This window comes from Falco peregrinus, chromosome 11 (assembly GCF_023634155.1).
Source record: "Falco peregrinus isolate bFalPer1 chromosome 11, bFalPer1.pri, whole genome shotgun sequence".
NCBI classification, from domain to species: Eukaryota; Metazoa; Chordata; class Aves; order Falconiformes; family Falconidae; genus Falco; species Falco peregrinus.
Window position 1 is genome coordinate 32668203 of NC_073731.1, and position 15319 is coordinate 32683521.

Genomic DNA, 15319 nt, shown 5'->3' on the forward strand with positions numbered 1-15319 from the left:
AGAAGCCGCTGTTCCGTGTTCATGGCAGCGCTGCTCACTCGAAACGCTACGAAAATATTACTTCCTTAACGTTTCTGGGCAGTAAAGCTCGGGCTTTCTGTAATCAGATTACAGAGGCACCTGCTAGTGTTAAAAGATGTATAGACAGTTAGGTTTCATTATTGGACTGCAGTGATGTTCCTGGCGTGAACTGATGAGCAAAAAGCCCCCAGTATCGAGCTTATTTAATGACTGCCTGCTTGTAAGCAGAAAACAAAAAGACTCGGTTGCATGTTTTCAGGGCTGTGGTCTAAGGCAGCAATACTTCGTACCAGGTTACAGCTACCATGAAGCTTCAACATAAAAGGTGTGAGCTGTATATCACTTTTCACCCATATTGCTGTTCTAATTGAGAGTGTTACTTCCCCCCTTCATCCCCTGCCCCTGCAGCATACCCCAGTAGATGCCCTCTCTAAATGCTGTCACAACTGTTCACGTTAGATAGAAGTTGCTGAAATTCATATTGAAGATGCATGTATTGGAAAAGCATTCCTGTTGCATTAGGCTCTTGTGTTGGGTGGCTTACCCTGGCCAGGGGTCCCTTTTGCGAGAGCATTTGTACCAGTTTTCACCAAATCGTGAAACTAGCAAGAGACCTAGCAGTACAACTTAAACTTAACTTGGGGTGGGTACGTTGTTCTTTCCTAGGCTCTTTTTTGATTTATTTAATCAAGGAATGCTTAAATTTGGACCAGGGTCTTAACTTACTTTGGAAGTAGTAACAAGAATTGAGTAGGGACACGTTTAGTGTTTGTTTTTTGTTTTTTAAACATACAGTTCTAAATCAAGTCAGATAAAATGCGTGTGTAATAGTGGAACTTCAGTCCTACAAATACATTTCTCTGGACAACTTGTTCTGGTCCTGTCTTTCTGCTGTGACTGTTAGCCTGCTGGCAGCGCGTGCTGCATGGCTGGGAGAGAAAATCAAGGCGGGCACTGTTTGGTTACAGGGACCTCCCTGCTCAGTGCTGTAGCAGAGCTGCATCTCTGGTGGCACATAACAGAGAGCTTGGGCAGCCGTGCCTTTTAGTCTTAATTGATGTGGGTAATTTGTCTATTATTGTTACAAGCTTGCTCTTCGTAGATCAGTTGCACTATGAAAGAGGGGTACAGAAGTGAGACATCCTGGGGAGGAGGGGAAGGGACGATGTAAGGCCATGAGAACAGGGCTGGGGCTGTTTCATGTTGTATACTTAGAAGGGAAAATTGGTTGGAACTGGCCTGTTGGATCAGTCTGTTTCAAGAGGTCTCATTGCATTTTTCGGAACACTGCAGTGGGTTGAGAAGGTATCTAGCTAGTTAAAGGAACCTCAGCAAGGACAGGGACTCCTTCACCAGCAGAGTAAGGGAGATCTCTCTCACTTGTTTCTGCCTCATAGGAAAGATGCGCTTGCTCTGGGAAGGGCATTTAGCAAGAACCATGACGGCTTTTTGAAAGGTTTAATTCCCCAAAAAACAAACCAGCATAGCCCGGTGAGGCATAAACACAGCGGCTGTGGTGCTTTGAGGAAGCTAGACACAGGAACTGTGCACCAAAATGCATTGACAAGTGCATGGCTCATGGTAGTACCAGTCTGCGTAGCATAGGGCTCCACAGACTCTGTGCTGTACCAGCACGGGCGCTGGGAGCTGCCTGCCAGTGATTAGCAGTATGTATGTCATGGTTTGTGGACCCCTACTGTATGTAAATCCTGTGCTGCTGCTTGCGTAGGGGAAAGTGAGTCTGTTTTTCCAGTCCTGTGCTGCTCTCTGGCTCGACAGCCCCACTCCTCATGTGCCTGTGACCTTAAGCATCACCCTAGCCATTTGCAGCGCTGTGTGTTCCCCTCTGCTTGAAGCAGGGTGCTCCTGTGGCAGCTCTGTAGCCTTGATGCCTGAACCAAGGGGAAGCTCCCTGTTTTGGGGAGGGTGGAAGGAAATTTTGTTGCTGCTTTTTATGAGCTCCCTTTGCCCAGTCCTGCCCTGTTGATGGGAGGGGGACCTGGGGCAGAGGTGAGGAAGTAGTGTGGTTTATTGCCATGCTGACGCTAGCTCTCTCATGGCTTACTGCTCTGCTCATGCACACCCTGTTACGGCCAGCTGCTGTGGTGGTGTATGAGTGAGCAAGTTAAAGGCTTATCAGAGTGAGACTTACCCCTTTGCCCCAGGGTTTCAGTGCAATACGAGGCTGTTAACAAAGAAAGAAATCAACGCTGTGGATTGATACAGCATTGTGGAGATGGAGGGTTTTTTACTAGCTTTGCTGCTTTTCAGCACTGAGTAAGCTTTGTCCTTTTTCCTAGCATTAGTGCTATAAATGAGGCTGAAAGCTCAAGCTGGATGTTTGGATGAACCACCTCGAAAGGTGAATTCCCCTCCCTCTCTTAAGGCAAATGGCATCTGCAGTTAAGCTGACACCCCACCCCACCCCAATCCCCACCCCAATCCATTCCGCAGCCACGGGGAAGCCCAAGAAATTTCAGCAATCCTGTAGCTGGTGGTGACCTGCTTTGGCTTCAGTCTGAAGCACCAGTGTGAACTGCAGCTGAGCAGCTTCCATCCAGTGACAGACCACTTCAGAACCCAGCATGGTCAATATAAAAAGTCATCCATGAGCTCCCACCCGGTAACAAGACCCTGCATCAACAGAAACCAAAGATCAATACATCCATCACACCGACTCTCTAGCATTTGAGATGGTGACTACTTGCTTACTTTATATGCCTCAGCTATTTGAACTCCCCCTCCCGTCCTGCAAGTTACTGACTCATTTCCTCCTCTAAAACTTTCCTTTTTTAGCCTTTCGCTCTGAAGTATTTGGTAGCTGTTTTGAGCTGCCTGCTCCATGCCTTACTTAGGCAAACTCCTACATGGCAGCCCTGCAAGCCTTGCTTTTGTATCATGGAAATCATTTTTTTTTCCCTGATGTTTTCAGTTCTGAGGGGCAGTTTTAGCTACTGACTATGCTCCTCGTAGGCAAATGGCTTTTTTTGCTGTTTGAAATCAGGGAGGCAGACAATCAGCAAAGCAGCTGGTGAGCTGAGACTGCTGCTGGTTATGCTAATTGCTGTTGTCTCCCTGTTAGCCTCGGCATTCCCCATCTGTCTGCATCCACCTGCTGTCTTTTCATATCCTTTCGCCCTAATCTCACAGTTTGAGCAGGGATCACAGAGACTTCTCTTTGGCTGGACAACCACCCCACAACCACAGAGTACCCAGATGGCAGGATCAGGCCCTGACGTTATGTGCTGTCTCACGCAGCAAAGAAATGGGTGGGTGTCCCCTTGTGCAAGGCCTGACATGGTGGTGGCCCTGAGCTTTGGTGTGGCTGATGGATGCTACTGTAACCGCAGTAGCTGAGTGTGCCTGAAATGTAGTCCGTTTTTCCCAGGGCTTCTGGAATATTGGCTCTGTGCTCTTGGCATCACAAGGCTCAGCAAAGATAATTTTAGACAGGAACAGAAAGTCTCTGTAAACCTTACAGTCATAGCTGTTTCACCGGCAGAAACAAAAGCCATGAGAAGCCCATTGCTGTGCATTGCTGAAACTTTCTGCCTTGTAGATGCACTGGAGCAAAAATTTAAAAGGAAATTTTGGGGGAGGAGGAGAACCTAAAAGCAATTTCCAGAAACTGCTGTGATGCTCCATTCCTTTTCCGAGGAGATGGTGTGGCACAGCAGGCAGCATGCAGGAACCGAGAGCCCCAGTCTGGTCCAAACGCCTGCCCCAGCCAGTTGGGGTGAGGCTGGGCAAGATGGTTTCCCCCCTTACCTTTGTTTCCCATTTATGGAGTGTTAATGTTGGCACTGCCTTTTCTATAATACAATTTGAGTTTTAGTGGACATTGGAGCTGGATGTTACTTATAAACATGTGCTGTTTTTACAGTAATGAAAATGCTGTTCTGAATTACTAAGGATGAATGCCAGAACTCATATTCTTTTTAATTTGCTGTCAACTTCCACCATTGCTGCAGGTTGCAGTCCTTTTAATTTCTGTACAGTAAAAATTCAGCAGGCTCTGAACAACTGGACCAAAATCTGACCCTGCTTGCTGCTGTAAAACCGGACTGATTTTATCAGCTTCATCAGAACCATTCTGGATTTAGTGTGATGGGGCAGGTAGCCCAATGCTTCGTTACCCCTGGGGCATTTTCACCACTAGGATGGAAGGAGGAAGTAACACAAGGTGGCAGCTCAGGAATTGAACAGCCCTACGTTAATGTAAATATGCAAGAATGACATTAAGCTGCTCTCCTCCCTGGCTTGGGTTTTGTTTGAGGTTTTTTTTTTTTCTTCCCCTTTTTTCTTCTCCCCTTCGCTTTTGTTGATGTTAAAGCACCTTTGAAGTACTTTGTATGATGAAAATGAAACACATCCTGCCCTAGAATCAGCTTTAGGACTAAGCACTGCTCAACTTTTGCTTAAATCCTCAAAATAAGCAATGAACAAAACTTGGAGTAATGTGTTGATTTCTCTGCTTACATACGAATTGGACCTTCAATCCCTGTCAGTCTGAGAAGGGAGGCTCATGTTGAGAACACTGAGGCCTTGAACTCCTCTTAACCAGTGCGTAAAGCTTTAAGCAGTATCTCTGGCGGTATTACCCAAATGCTTTGCAGCGTTTAGTGTGGGGAGGCTCCTGAGCTTCTGCTGTGAGGCCGGGCTGTGTGTGCAACCCCTTTTATAGAGGGGGAGGGCTGAGCCGAGAGAGGCTGCCTGCCTCTCCCAGCCTCAGGCAGGAAATCTGTGGTAAGTCTGATGAAGTCTTTGCTGTCTTTACAGGGCAACACCCTAACCTTTAGGCCATCTCTGCGCATGCAAGATGATAATGCTGCTGTATGAAATGAGGCATGGCTGCATGGATTTCTTGGAGAATAAGCACTTGTGGCTTATGTGGGCTTTATTCCAGGGGTGGAGGTGGTTGCTGCTGAGATATATCTGCAGTGCCATTAATAAGGTTTTATTTCCTGACTAAACTAACCCCCACGGCTCTCACACGGTGACCCAGACAGAAGGTTGTTGTTGCAGGTTGTTTTTTTATGATAGGGTTTGCACTTAGCTGCATCAGAATAATGAAGAAACCTTTTGGGGGTGCGTTGCTTCTGCAAGATGGCTCTTTCTTCTGGCTGCGGAACTGCAGGCGTGTTTGTGTTTGGGGCTGTGACCACCTGTTGAACCTGTCTAAGTTTAGCTCTCAGGAGTGGGGGGGGGAGCTTGGCTTTTGTTACTGGGGTGGTTGAAATTGGGAGTTCATTATAAGGAGGGCTTCTGAGGGTGAGATTAGACAGCATGTGAATTAGCCCTACCACATTGTATTACTGACTGTGCAAGGTGCTGTACCGGCATAGACTGGAAAATCCCCACCCTAATCTGCTTATTGTCTAGCCATAAGATAAAGAAACACACAGGGTAATGAAAAGGGAAGCAACAAGGCCGTATTAGTCAGCATGATGGATGCTCATTAACAGCAGCCTTATAGCTGGGAAGTTTTGTTAAAGAGTAGTGAAAGACCCTTCAAAACTTTCCAAAGATAATGAAGTAGCCATGCATGTGAATTCTGGGAATGTGGTGGTGTAGGAAGGTGGGTGCTCCAAGAGTTTCGGGTGGTTACTGGAGTCCTGAGTTGCAGAGGCAGGTATGGAGAGGTGGGCGCTCCTTTCCAAAGGACAGCCCTGGCTGCTGTAACAGTGGTGAGAAGCCTGTGGAGTATAACTGGGGTGGGCAGCAGGACAGATCTGCCCGCAGCCCGGGACTGGATGGGTCTAAGAGCTATGAGAACTGGCTGCGCCAGTGGTGTTATGGGCGGGTGCTAGGGAGAGCAAGGGCACCAGGTTGCGCTTGCTTACTTTTTTGCCTTCCAATATATCAGGTAGTCTAAAAAGGGTGTTGCTTTCCTGATGAACCTGCCTCACACATAGGTAGAAAACAGTCCTACCGCTTCTGCCACTTGGACTGTGTGAGGTGAGGTGGAGGAGTAGGAGGATGCTGCAGAGAGACAAACTGGGGAAGAGGAGGGTCTGTGTTTCTTGGAAGTGTGCAGGCAGAGAGCACACAGCCATGGGTGGGAACCTCTGACGGTATCCCTGACCTCTCTCCTATCTGTCTTGTGGGTGCCATCAGCCTGTAGGATGTGGTCTTTATGCGTAGATCAAGAATGGAGTCAAAAGTGGCTTGGTAGCTATAGGTCTGCTAGCCACCTGGGCTCATAGCTGGGCCAAGGTGAGCTATATGTTCCTGTTGTGGCCAGCCTTGTCCAGTGAGGTGGCTGTGGGGAAGTCTTCGCTGACAAACAGGGCAGTGTGAGAGGAGCAGACCCTTCCCACCCTTTAGATCTGTTCTGCACCTGGATCTGTGATGGTGGCTCACATTTGGTGTGCTGGCTCTCCTCTGGCACACTGGGAGGAGAAAGGCTAGCTGGTCTGGTGGGGTGAACCAGCTTGGTGAGCCCGTGCGCTTCCTGTCTTCAGCAACCGATGGCATCTTTCTGAGCCATTGCATTGCCTGAGTAGCGCAGCTGAGGTCTCTTGATGGGTTGTCACCCAACAAGCCGTACATGGGTTCTGGCAAGGACTGTGACTGCACCTGCATTTCTGAAGGAGGCCAGGAAATGTGGGTTGCCTGTTGATGGTGTATGGGTTGAATCTGGGCTGCCAGAGCAACTTCTTCCTTGTACAGGCTACCCTACAATCCTTCCCTAGGGCTCTGACACTTCTGCTGGTTCAAAAAGACTTGAATGTAACGCAAACACAACTCCTGGACAGTGCTTCCCCTGTCAGATCCCCTGTCACAGAAGTCTTTTTCCCAACGTAGAAATGCTTTGCTCATGCAGTGCTCCAAAAGGTACTTCTGACCTTCATTTCCTCTCCAGGGGCCTTGCCTCCGGGCAGGCAGTCGATTTACCTTCTCTCCTGGTTCCTGGGTCTCTCGATCTCAGATTCAAAGTCAGCCTCACCTCGTTTCAGGGAGGAGGTGAGCTTGCAGCTGTGAGAAGCCCCACTGGGGAGGCCAGGCCCTGGAGCAAAGCAAGGCTGGTGCTTCCCTCTTTCTGCAGTTCTGAGGACAGTGCCCATCAAATGCAGGTGGAGCAGAGAGCCGTTGTCCCCTGCCGGGCCAGCTGCCTGCCGGTGACTGAAGGCAGGGCACCATCTGGTGGCATGAAAGGAATTTGTCCGCACGTCTGTCAGAGAGCCGTCCCTTTCTCAGCCAAACACAAACTAGTCATTTCCAACTCTTTTTTTTTAATGTTCTGTGGCTTTAAGCCCCTCTGCGGCTTTCCTTACCTGCCTGATGTTCTTGTTTCTCCCCAGATGCTGCAATGACCTCTTGCAGAGCGGCTTAAGCTGACAGACTTGGCCAGCTCTAGGTTGTTCCTGGAGCATGGTGAGATCTCTTAGTCCAGGAAGGAGCATTACAGAGGTGCAGAGGGAGCTGCCCAAGGACAGGCTGTGCTAGGGCCTGAGATGTGACAGCGCCACTCCCATCACAGTTGTCCTAGGTCAGATCAGAGGTCTGTCTAGCCTAGAAACCTCTTTCTGCCAGCAGATGCCTGGGGAAGGACAAAGGCTGTGACTGGCAGCAGGAGATCAGCTAGATGGTCTGCCAGCCTCCAGCATGCAGGCAGGAACGTCTTGAATTTGACGTTGTGCCTCTGTTTTGAATAACCTTCTGTGGATTTCATCCTTTCTGATTTTGACTCGTCGCCACTTGAACCCATGAAGACTCCTAGTGTTCACTACACCTTGTGGAGGGGCAGCTGGGCTTTTGCCCCTGGGCTGGGAGGTGGGAACATGTGTCTGAGGTTGCGTGGGCATCTTCGTCTTCGTGCTGGGGCTTGTGGCTCAGAGCACATGCCAGAAAGGATTGGTGGTATGTCACTGCTGTTTCTCTTTTCCAGGTCTGTTGGAGGGACCAGATGTGCCCAGATTGTGGGTCTGCTGATCTTTGAGCACTGAGAAGCAGTGGCACACAGCTGAGAACCAGGTGTCAAGGTGGGCCTTAAGGAGCAAGCCTCGTGAGCTGTCTGTATGAGATGGGGCAGTTTGGCTCTCCCAGATCCCCTGAGACCCCAACTGTCTGAGGGCTATTGGACACTTGTGCTTGACTTCCCTAAGAAGGCAGTGCCAAAAATCAGGTAGAGGAAAGTGGGGGCCTACTGTGTTGTGAAAATCACGGCAGTCCCAGCTCCTTCTCACCCAAATTCTCTTGGTTTTTAGCTGGGTCTTGCTTCTGTTTTGCGGGTCTTGTGTAACCTAGGTGGTGAGGATTGAGGTGTTTCTTCCTTCAGCTGGCAGGTTACACAGCTGCTGGTTTCTCCAAGCAGACCAGTTTCACGCACTTCCCTTTCATTTTGCTGTTGGCTTCCCGTGAGACAGCCCATCATCTTTCCTCTTCTCTTACTGGCATCTTGGATTCCTGGAGCAGTGCCGTCCCCTGTTTTCTTCGGACTGGAGCCACAGCAGTGCCTAGAAAACTCATCTGACTGGTTTCTGTTGCTGTTGTCATGAAACCAAACACAGGTACCTCCTGGCCTGTGAATGTGTGTCCCAGCACAGCTTATGTGCCTGGACTGGAGAAGGGGCTGCAGGGTTGTGAGAGGCAGGCTGTGAGCTAGGGGTTGGGGCAGGCTTTGAAACAGGCACCCCCTGGACTAAAATTCATCTTGTCCAGTGTTTAGGTCTGACTGCTCTCAGCGCTCTAGGAGAGGCCAGCACAGGACTCATTTTCTGTTTTGCTCCTGTGCCTTCCATGTGAGCAGGGAAAAGCAGTGGGGCCACTGAAAGTGCATTTTTGCAAATGTGTGTTTTGCCACCAGGGAACTCCCATCCTTCACACCAGTCCAAGGGTGAGGAAATAGTGGCCAACATGGCAAAAAAGTCCCTCAGTCTCCACCACATCCCAGCTCTTGTAGTAAGGGCTGGACTCTGGTGCTTGCTGTGCCTTTTAAAAAAAGTATTAGCCTTTTAGTGCTTGGATGAGTTTTGCCCCTTCATTGCAGACTTATTAGGAAAGGGGGAATAATTGAGGCTGGGAATGTTGAGGCTGGCTAATGAGAGAAAACATAGTGTGTGGGTGGGAATCTGGTGGCAGCAACGCAGTTTTCCTCTTGGGCAGCCTTGCTGATAGAATAGCAGGGCTTGAGAGGGTCTGCCTGGTCACTGCTAGTAGTCCTACAGAAGAAAGTGGCACTTCTGCTTGCATCTGTTACTTTACTTCTAGAAAGAGTGTTGGCACATGCGTTAGGTTTAGTTTTGTCCTAATTTGAGTTTGTAATCACCAATGATATCACTCTTGCTGTTTAATTACAAGGTTGAAGTGTTAACGCCCTCAGACAGGGTAATTCTGGCCTTTGCCATCCACCCTCCTCCCTTCCTGGCTCCCTTCACTGCTCATACCTGGCACTTTCACAAACACATACTCCATCCTCCCACATTTCTGCTTTGCTGAGGAGACAAGTCTTCCACACTTGGAGGAAAAGATGAATAATTGGTTTAGTTCATTGAATATGTGAAACTGATAATTGAAAAATTAGTCCTGGATGAGCAACCTGAATGTTAGTGAGTTTGGAAAAATGACTGCACTCCCTTTTTTTCAGGGCAGATGTATCTTGCCTGCCTTCTGCGCCTATTCTCCCTGCCCCTTACCACTGCTGAGAGACTGAGGACGCCCTGGCTCACCTGGAGCCTGTGAGATGTCAGCCAAGGAGCAGTTCTTCCCTTTGTGGCCACCTCCATGGCATCTTGGCAGAGATGAATTTGCAGACTAATAGTCTCGGCTCTGGGCTCCAGCAGAGACTGAAGGGCTCATCCTTGCAACTTCTCTCAGTTTGCTCAATCCTCTCCATTTTTGTTTAGACGCCCCTTTTTTGTGGTACCCTGCACCTGACACAAATCCCAAAGGAACTGAGGGTTGGGGAGCGTAAGGCACTAGAGTTCAGACCAGTCACTTCTCATCAGATCTACTCTCTCTTGTCCTGCTTTAGAGCCATTTCATCCAAGGACCTATCTGCCAGCAGTACCTAAAGTCTGTACCTCAAAAAAGCAGCAGTAGCCCGATATTTAAAACAGCTCTTACCTCTAGAGCCTCAGACCAGTGGGTATTAACTGTGCGACTGTGACCAGAGTGGCTCCTTCCCCTCCTTGGAGGTCTGGAGATGATGAGTGAGGGCCACGCTTGGCTGTAGCTATGGCCAAGAGGCAATCCTGTTCAAAGCCAGGGTGCTCTCCTGGGGAAGACAATGCAGAACTGTAAGGCCCTCTGCTTCCTGCTGTGGCACATTGTGCCACAGCTCAGTCTTGTGGGAGTTTTTATTGCAATTTATTGTGCTCTGAAAAGGGTCTAGTGGAGACCTAGGCTTGTTTTTGACTGCCCGTCTTGCTTCTTGCTTGGAGTCCTTGCAGGTTGTCTTGGGAGGTAGGTTCCCTGCAGGTTTCATTATGCTGAGCGCTGACATGCAGTCACAGGATAGGGGAAATGGGGCCATAGGTAAAGGTCAAAGCTTGTGTTAGTATAGAAAGCATGATCTTCAGGGGAAGGTGGAGGGAACTCAAAGGTTGCTTAATTTAAGGAAGAGAGTGGTTTAGAGGTTATAGCAATCTCAAAACATATGTGAGGTCAGCTGTGGAAAAGTAATGTGTTGTCCTGCTCACTGAAGACAAGCTGTATTCATCATAGATCATAGCAAGGAACATCAGCATTTGGGATCAGAAAAATGTTTACAAGGGTGAGGACAGCAAACCAGTGGACTAGGTTACTTGGGAAAGAAATTAATGGCCTTTCCTGGAGGTTCTTCAAAAGCAGCGTTAAAAAGGTGTAACTTCCATCCATGCCCTCAGCTGATCTGCCAGAGGAAAGGATGTCCTCAGCAAAAGGTTCTGTGCTATACAGAGAGGAGAGTGGAAGCACACCTCCAGAGACCTGCCTGGCAAGTCACCTCATCTTAGGCCTAGAATCTTTCCCGTGACAGATCCACAAAGATTGTGTGCAGTGTCCGTTGGAAACTGAGTCACACAGTGCCAGGGAAGAGAAAGAAGTTCCTCAAAATCCAGACAGTTACCAGGAGAATAATTTTACACCAGGAAAACAAGGACACAGCTCTAGCACTTCTCAGTCCAACGTGGCTTCCTTCTGACCCTGGCTGGAGTTAGCAGTCCAGAACCATTATTCTAGCCTGGGGAGACAAGCCAGTTCTGCAAAGTTATCCTTTCTCTGGTCACAACCAACTCTGGCTGCACTGGGCAGTAGCATTACATCAAATAAGATTGCCCCAAGCTAGAAACAGAAGCTTGTAGCAGTCCTAAATACAGACCTGTCATGTATGTCCCTGTTTGCAACTAGAAACTGCAGCCACTCCAGGTAGATGGCAAGAGGTCCCTGGGACGTTGGTTTTGTCCTTAGGAGTGCTGGGTTAGGCAGAATTGCTAAGGGGAGCCAGAAGCTCTGCTTGTGCTCTGTGACATACGCAGTGAGCTCCATCTTGCTGAGAAGAAACCAGCAGAACCAAACAGCCGCCTCAGAGACAGAGATCTCATCCACAGAACACTCCCTCCCGGTGAGCTCCCTGCTCTGGCTGCAGAGCCTGATTCTCACTCCAGCATGCAGGGGTCTTAAAAGCTGTGAATTAATGCTGGTGCCATGCAAAGTGTCTGGTCTTTCTCCTGAGCAGCATAAAGGATCTTTAGCATGAATGAGAATTGGCTCCAATGCCTCAGCTGTGAAATGAGTTCCACTTTTAGCTGAAATAGGTTGCGTTTTGACTGAAGCATTTTTGCTGTCCAGATTCTCACTAGAAACTTGTATCGAGGGAATGTATGTTTTCAGTGATCATCAGAATAGCTTCTTAGCCTGGAGGAATCCTGCTTTTGCAACAGAGCTGCAACACAACTGCATCACAGCACTAAAACCCTGGATGAGGATGAGCGTACTGGAAAGGTGTCTGACCTGTGAGGGTGCTTCAAAGCAGCAAGGCTCCTGCAACTGTAAGCCTGGTGCAGGTCAGGGGAAATGTTTCCAAAGTTAGGATGAGTTTGGGGGCATGCATACTGGAAGATCTCCATATGCTAGTGTGCATCTGCGGGCAAATATCCACAGGCAAAAAAGAGCCAGGGCTCTTCTAGAGTGGGAGAACTTGCTTCATCATTTATTTACATGCTCCAACACTTTCACAAGGCTTACATAGTTCATATAATTGCCAGAACAAGCATAGCATAGGACTCTTCAGAAATCTTCAAGGGGCTCGGTGTCTACTTGTGGTTTTCCACTTCTTTGAGTTTACTTTGAGATGTGAACATAAAATCTGGCACTCCAGGCACCATGTGGATTTGTGATCATCTTGGGAGCGCTGCTTCTCCATAAAACAATGTCTTGATCACATACAAGCACAGATGTTGTTTGTTTGTCTGTGACAGGTGTAGTATCAATTTGCTTGTTGAGCCATCCAAGTTATGCTTTAATGGAAATTCTTTAAAGTTACAAATAGTTCATCTGGTTCAGCAAACACTGCAGTAAATTCTTTGGAAGAGAGACTGAATTATACAAATAAGAGACTTATGTGTGGAGGGGAAATGGGCAGCATTCTTTTTATGGCATATTGCAGTGGTTACCAAGCCTTACGGTTTTGTCAGCAGTCTCGGGAAGTTGTATATATTTTTTTTTTCTTAAAATTGCAACTGCTGGAAGGAAAGTACTGCATAAGAATCTCCATTCTCTCATTTTAAAAAAGTAAGTTTCTAACCCTCGTGTTTGCTTAGGAAAACCTGAAAACATGAACTGAATGTTCCAGATAGAATGTTGAAATCAAACCCAAACGCAATGGTTTATAGCTTTAAAACCCAGACAGCAAAAAAACCCAGCCTTAGATTGGTTTAGAGATTATGCCGTTTGGAAACATATCAATACGTGACTTTTGGGACCTGACCACTGGCATGAGGGGACATGTGATTTCAGAATCAGAGTTTAGTGTCTTTTTGGTTAGGCAATACTGATTTTTATAGAAGTAAGTGTTTCTGTAAAAATAAATATTTTTTAATATTTCTTTTGTGAGAACCCTTCTTTTTTGAAACTTCCTGTAGCATTGCTTGAGTCTCATTTTGTCTCTTGTTTTGTTTCTCAACTAATTTTGTTTTGTTCTGAGTTGAGAATTTAATCCTGAATCTCTTTTGGTTCATGCTTCTTCCCCTCTTGACTTCAATATTTCTGTCTGGAGATTTCCATTTGGCTAGGTTTTGATGTTGACATTGGATTCGGTGTTTTCTTCCTTTGTTCATTTTGGCTTCTCCATCCTGTTGTTTGCTTTCAAGCTTTGTTTTGAGCTGGTGCTGGAAAATTCCACCTTGCTGGTGGGTGATGTTCCCCCTGGGTATTGCCTTTTATCGTCTGGGGGTGTGATGTTTCCAAGTGGCTCAGGGCAGCCACTCAAAGTCACATTTGAGCTCATCTTCTCGTGACTGGGGAAGTTGTTGGCTTGTTTTGTTTTTCCAGGGGAGATGACTGAATTTTTGGTGAAAGACATGCACAATGCAGGAATTAATGGAGAGGGAATTTCAGTTCTCTAAGCAGAACTGGCCCTGAGGGTCTACAGTAGCAAACTTTGTGTCTATATTGCTGGTGAAACCGTTGGGTGGTGTGAGAGAAGCTGGAGAATGAAAAACAGAGATCCTTCTCTCTCCTATCCACCACTTGTGTGACATGGGGATGATGATTGTGTATCTTCATCCATGCTGCAGCCTTCAGACCAGGTTGTTCTTGCACTCCACTTCTGCAGCTAACAGGCAAATTCAAGCTCAGATGCTGCCTTGGCCCAAACCGTGGTGCTTTCTGAAAGTAGGAATATGGAGGTCTAAACACACTGGCTGTGGGCCCAAGATCTTGTTCTTAGGAGTTGGCTGGGTTGGGCACAGCCCCATCCACAGCAGTTAGCCTGAGCTTAGTCCTTCCAGCATGAATATTTAGAGCTCAAGCTAGCAATCAGCAATGAGAACAGAAAGCCTGTTGTATCCCAGGCCTTAATCCTGCCCTTTGTCTTGCAGAGCAGAAAGCAGTTCCCCTTTCTGACCTGACTGACGGACTGACTGCAGGCTTTATGTCGTGAACTGTATTCCCTATTTTCAGAATGAAAAGAAAGGTTCTGGAAAGCCTTGGTTATTGGAGTCCCAGGGAAGAGCAGTGGGATGAGTATGACCTGCACGGGAAGCTCACGGCAGGAGTACGTGTTGGAGAAGTCCTGGTCCAGGGAAGGTGAGGAGCCAGCGTGTAGCACTGTCCAAGGCAGACAGCCCACCTGAAGAGGATATGAAGAGGTACGTGTGACAGCTGTGGGTGCATGAATGAAAGAAAGGCACGATGGTGGGAAGTTAGTATACGTCTGCATGGTCCAGCTGCAGGATGAAATAGTTTCTTTGGAGCCAGTATAGCAAGCAGCTCTTTTCCAGAGACCCTCATCCTGCTTTATACCTGTCCTGGACTGTTTTGGAAAGGATATGGTTTCTCTCCTAGACTGTGGGAGGCAGTTTGCTTCCCATGTGTCTGCATTTAGGGGAGAAACCACGGCTGGGCGTTCGTGCTTCCACACAGTCCTGAGCTCTGCAACCACCCTTGCAGGCTGCCATCTCCCAGCTTCTCCTGCAGTCAGGCTCCCAGCACGTAGGACCATTTCTCCCCTGGGGAAGTTTCACCTATGTGAAATGATGTTTTTAGACCTAGACCATCCAGTGTTTAGGATGAGACAAAGTAGTATCCCTGGTGTGATTTTTCTTTTCCAGGTGTCTTTAGTTACTTTTCTAAGGTTAGAAATCCACAGAATGAGTTCTGAAGCTTTGAGCATCATATATATGAGACGGAAATGCCTTGACCATAGCCAGGTTTGCTATTTGTCAGAGTCCTTGTCTTCAGAGCTTAAGTGTTTGTATCTGTCGTCCTGTAGTTTATGCTTTAGTAGACCCATGGCTGTCCAGGCCTTCGAAGCCAAATGGATAATTAGCAGTCAAGCTCTTACATTCCATCCAATTCAGGCCTTTCCCAATGTTGTTAACCTCAGATGACCCTGTATATGCTGGGTGCAAGGCAAGGGCTGATCCATGCATTAAGCAATGTATACGACAGGCTGCCAGAAGGTAGGGGCACGGGCAGCTTTACTCCCATTTTAAACCCACAAAGAGAGGTGCCTCCAAGGTTTAGCTGCCGCAGACTGGACAAGACCCTGAGTAACCTGATCAGGCTGGATCTGCCTTGAGCAGGGAGCTGGACTTGATGACCTTCAGAAATCTCTTCCAGCCAATATTGCTCTATGATAAAGTCAGCAGTGTTA

General features: G+C 47.8%; 1 long non-coding RNA gene across 5 annotated transcripts in view; it reads left to right on the forward strand.

The window, feature by feature from the left end:
- The window catches only part of LOC114010784 (uncharacterized), a 33937-nt gene that overhangs the window by 760 nt on the left and 17858 nt on the right, over positions 1 to 15319 (forward strand). For all 5 annotated transcript variants that reach the window (XR_008749127.1, XR_008749124.1, XR_008749125.1 and 2 more), the window contains exons 2-3: positions 7913 to 8006; positions 14125 to 14312. This is a non-coding gene — a long non-coding RNA (uncharacterized LOC114010784). The remainder of the gene's footprint in view (positions 1 to 7912; positions 8007 to 14124; positions 14313 to 15319) is intronic.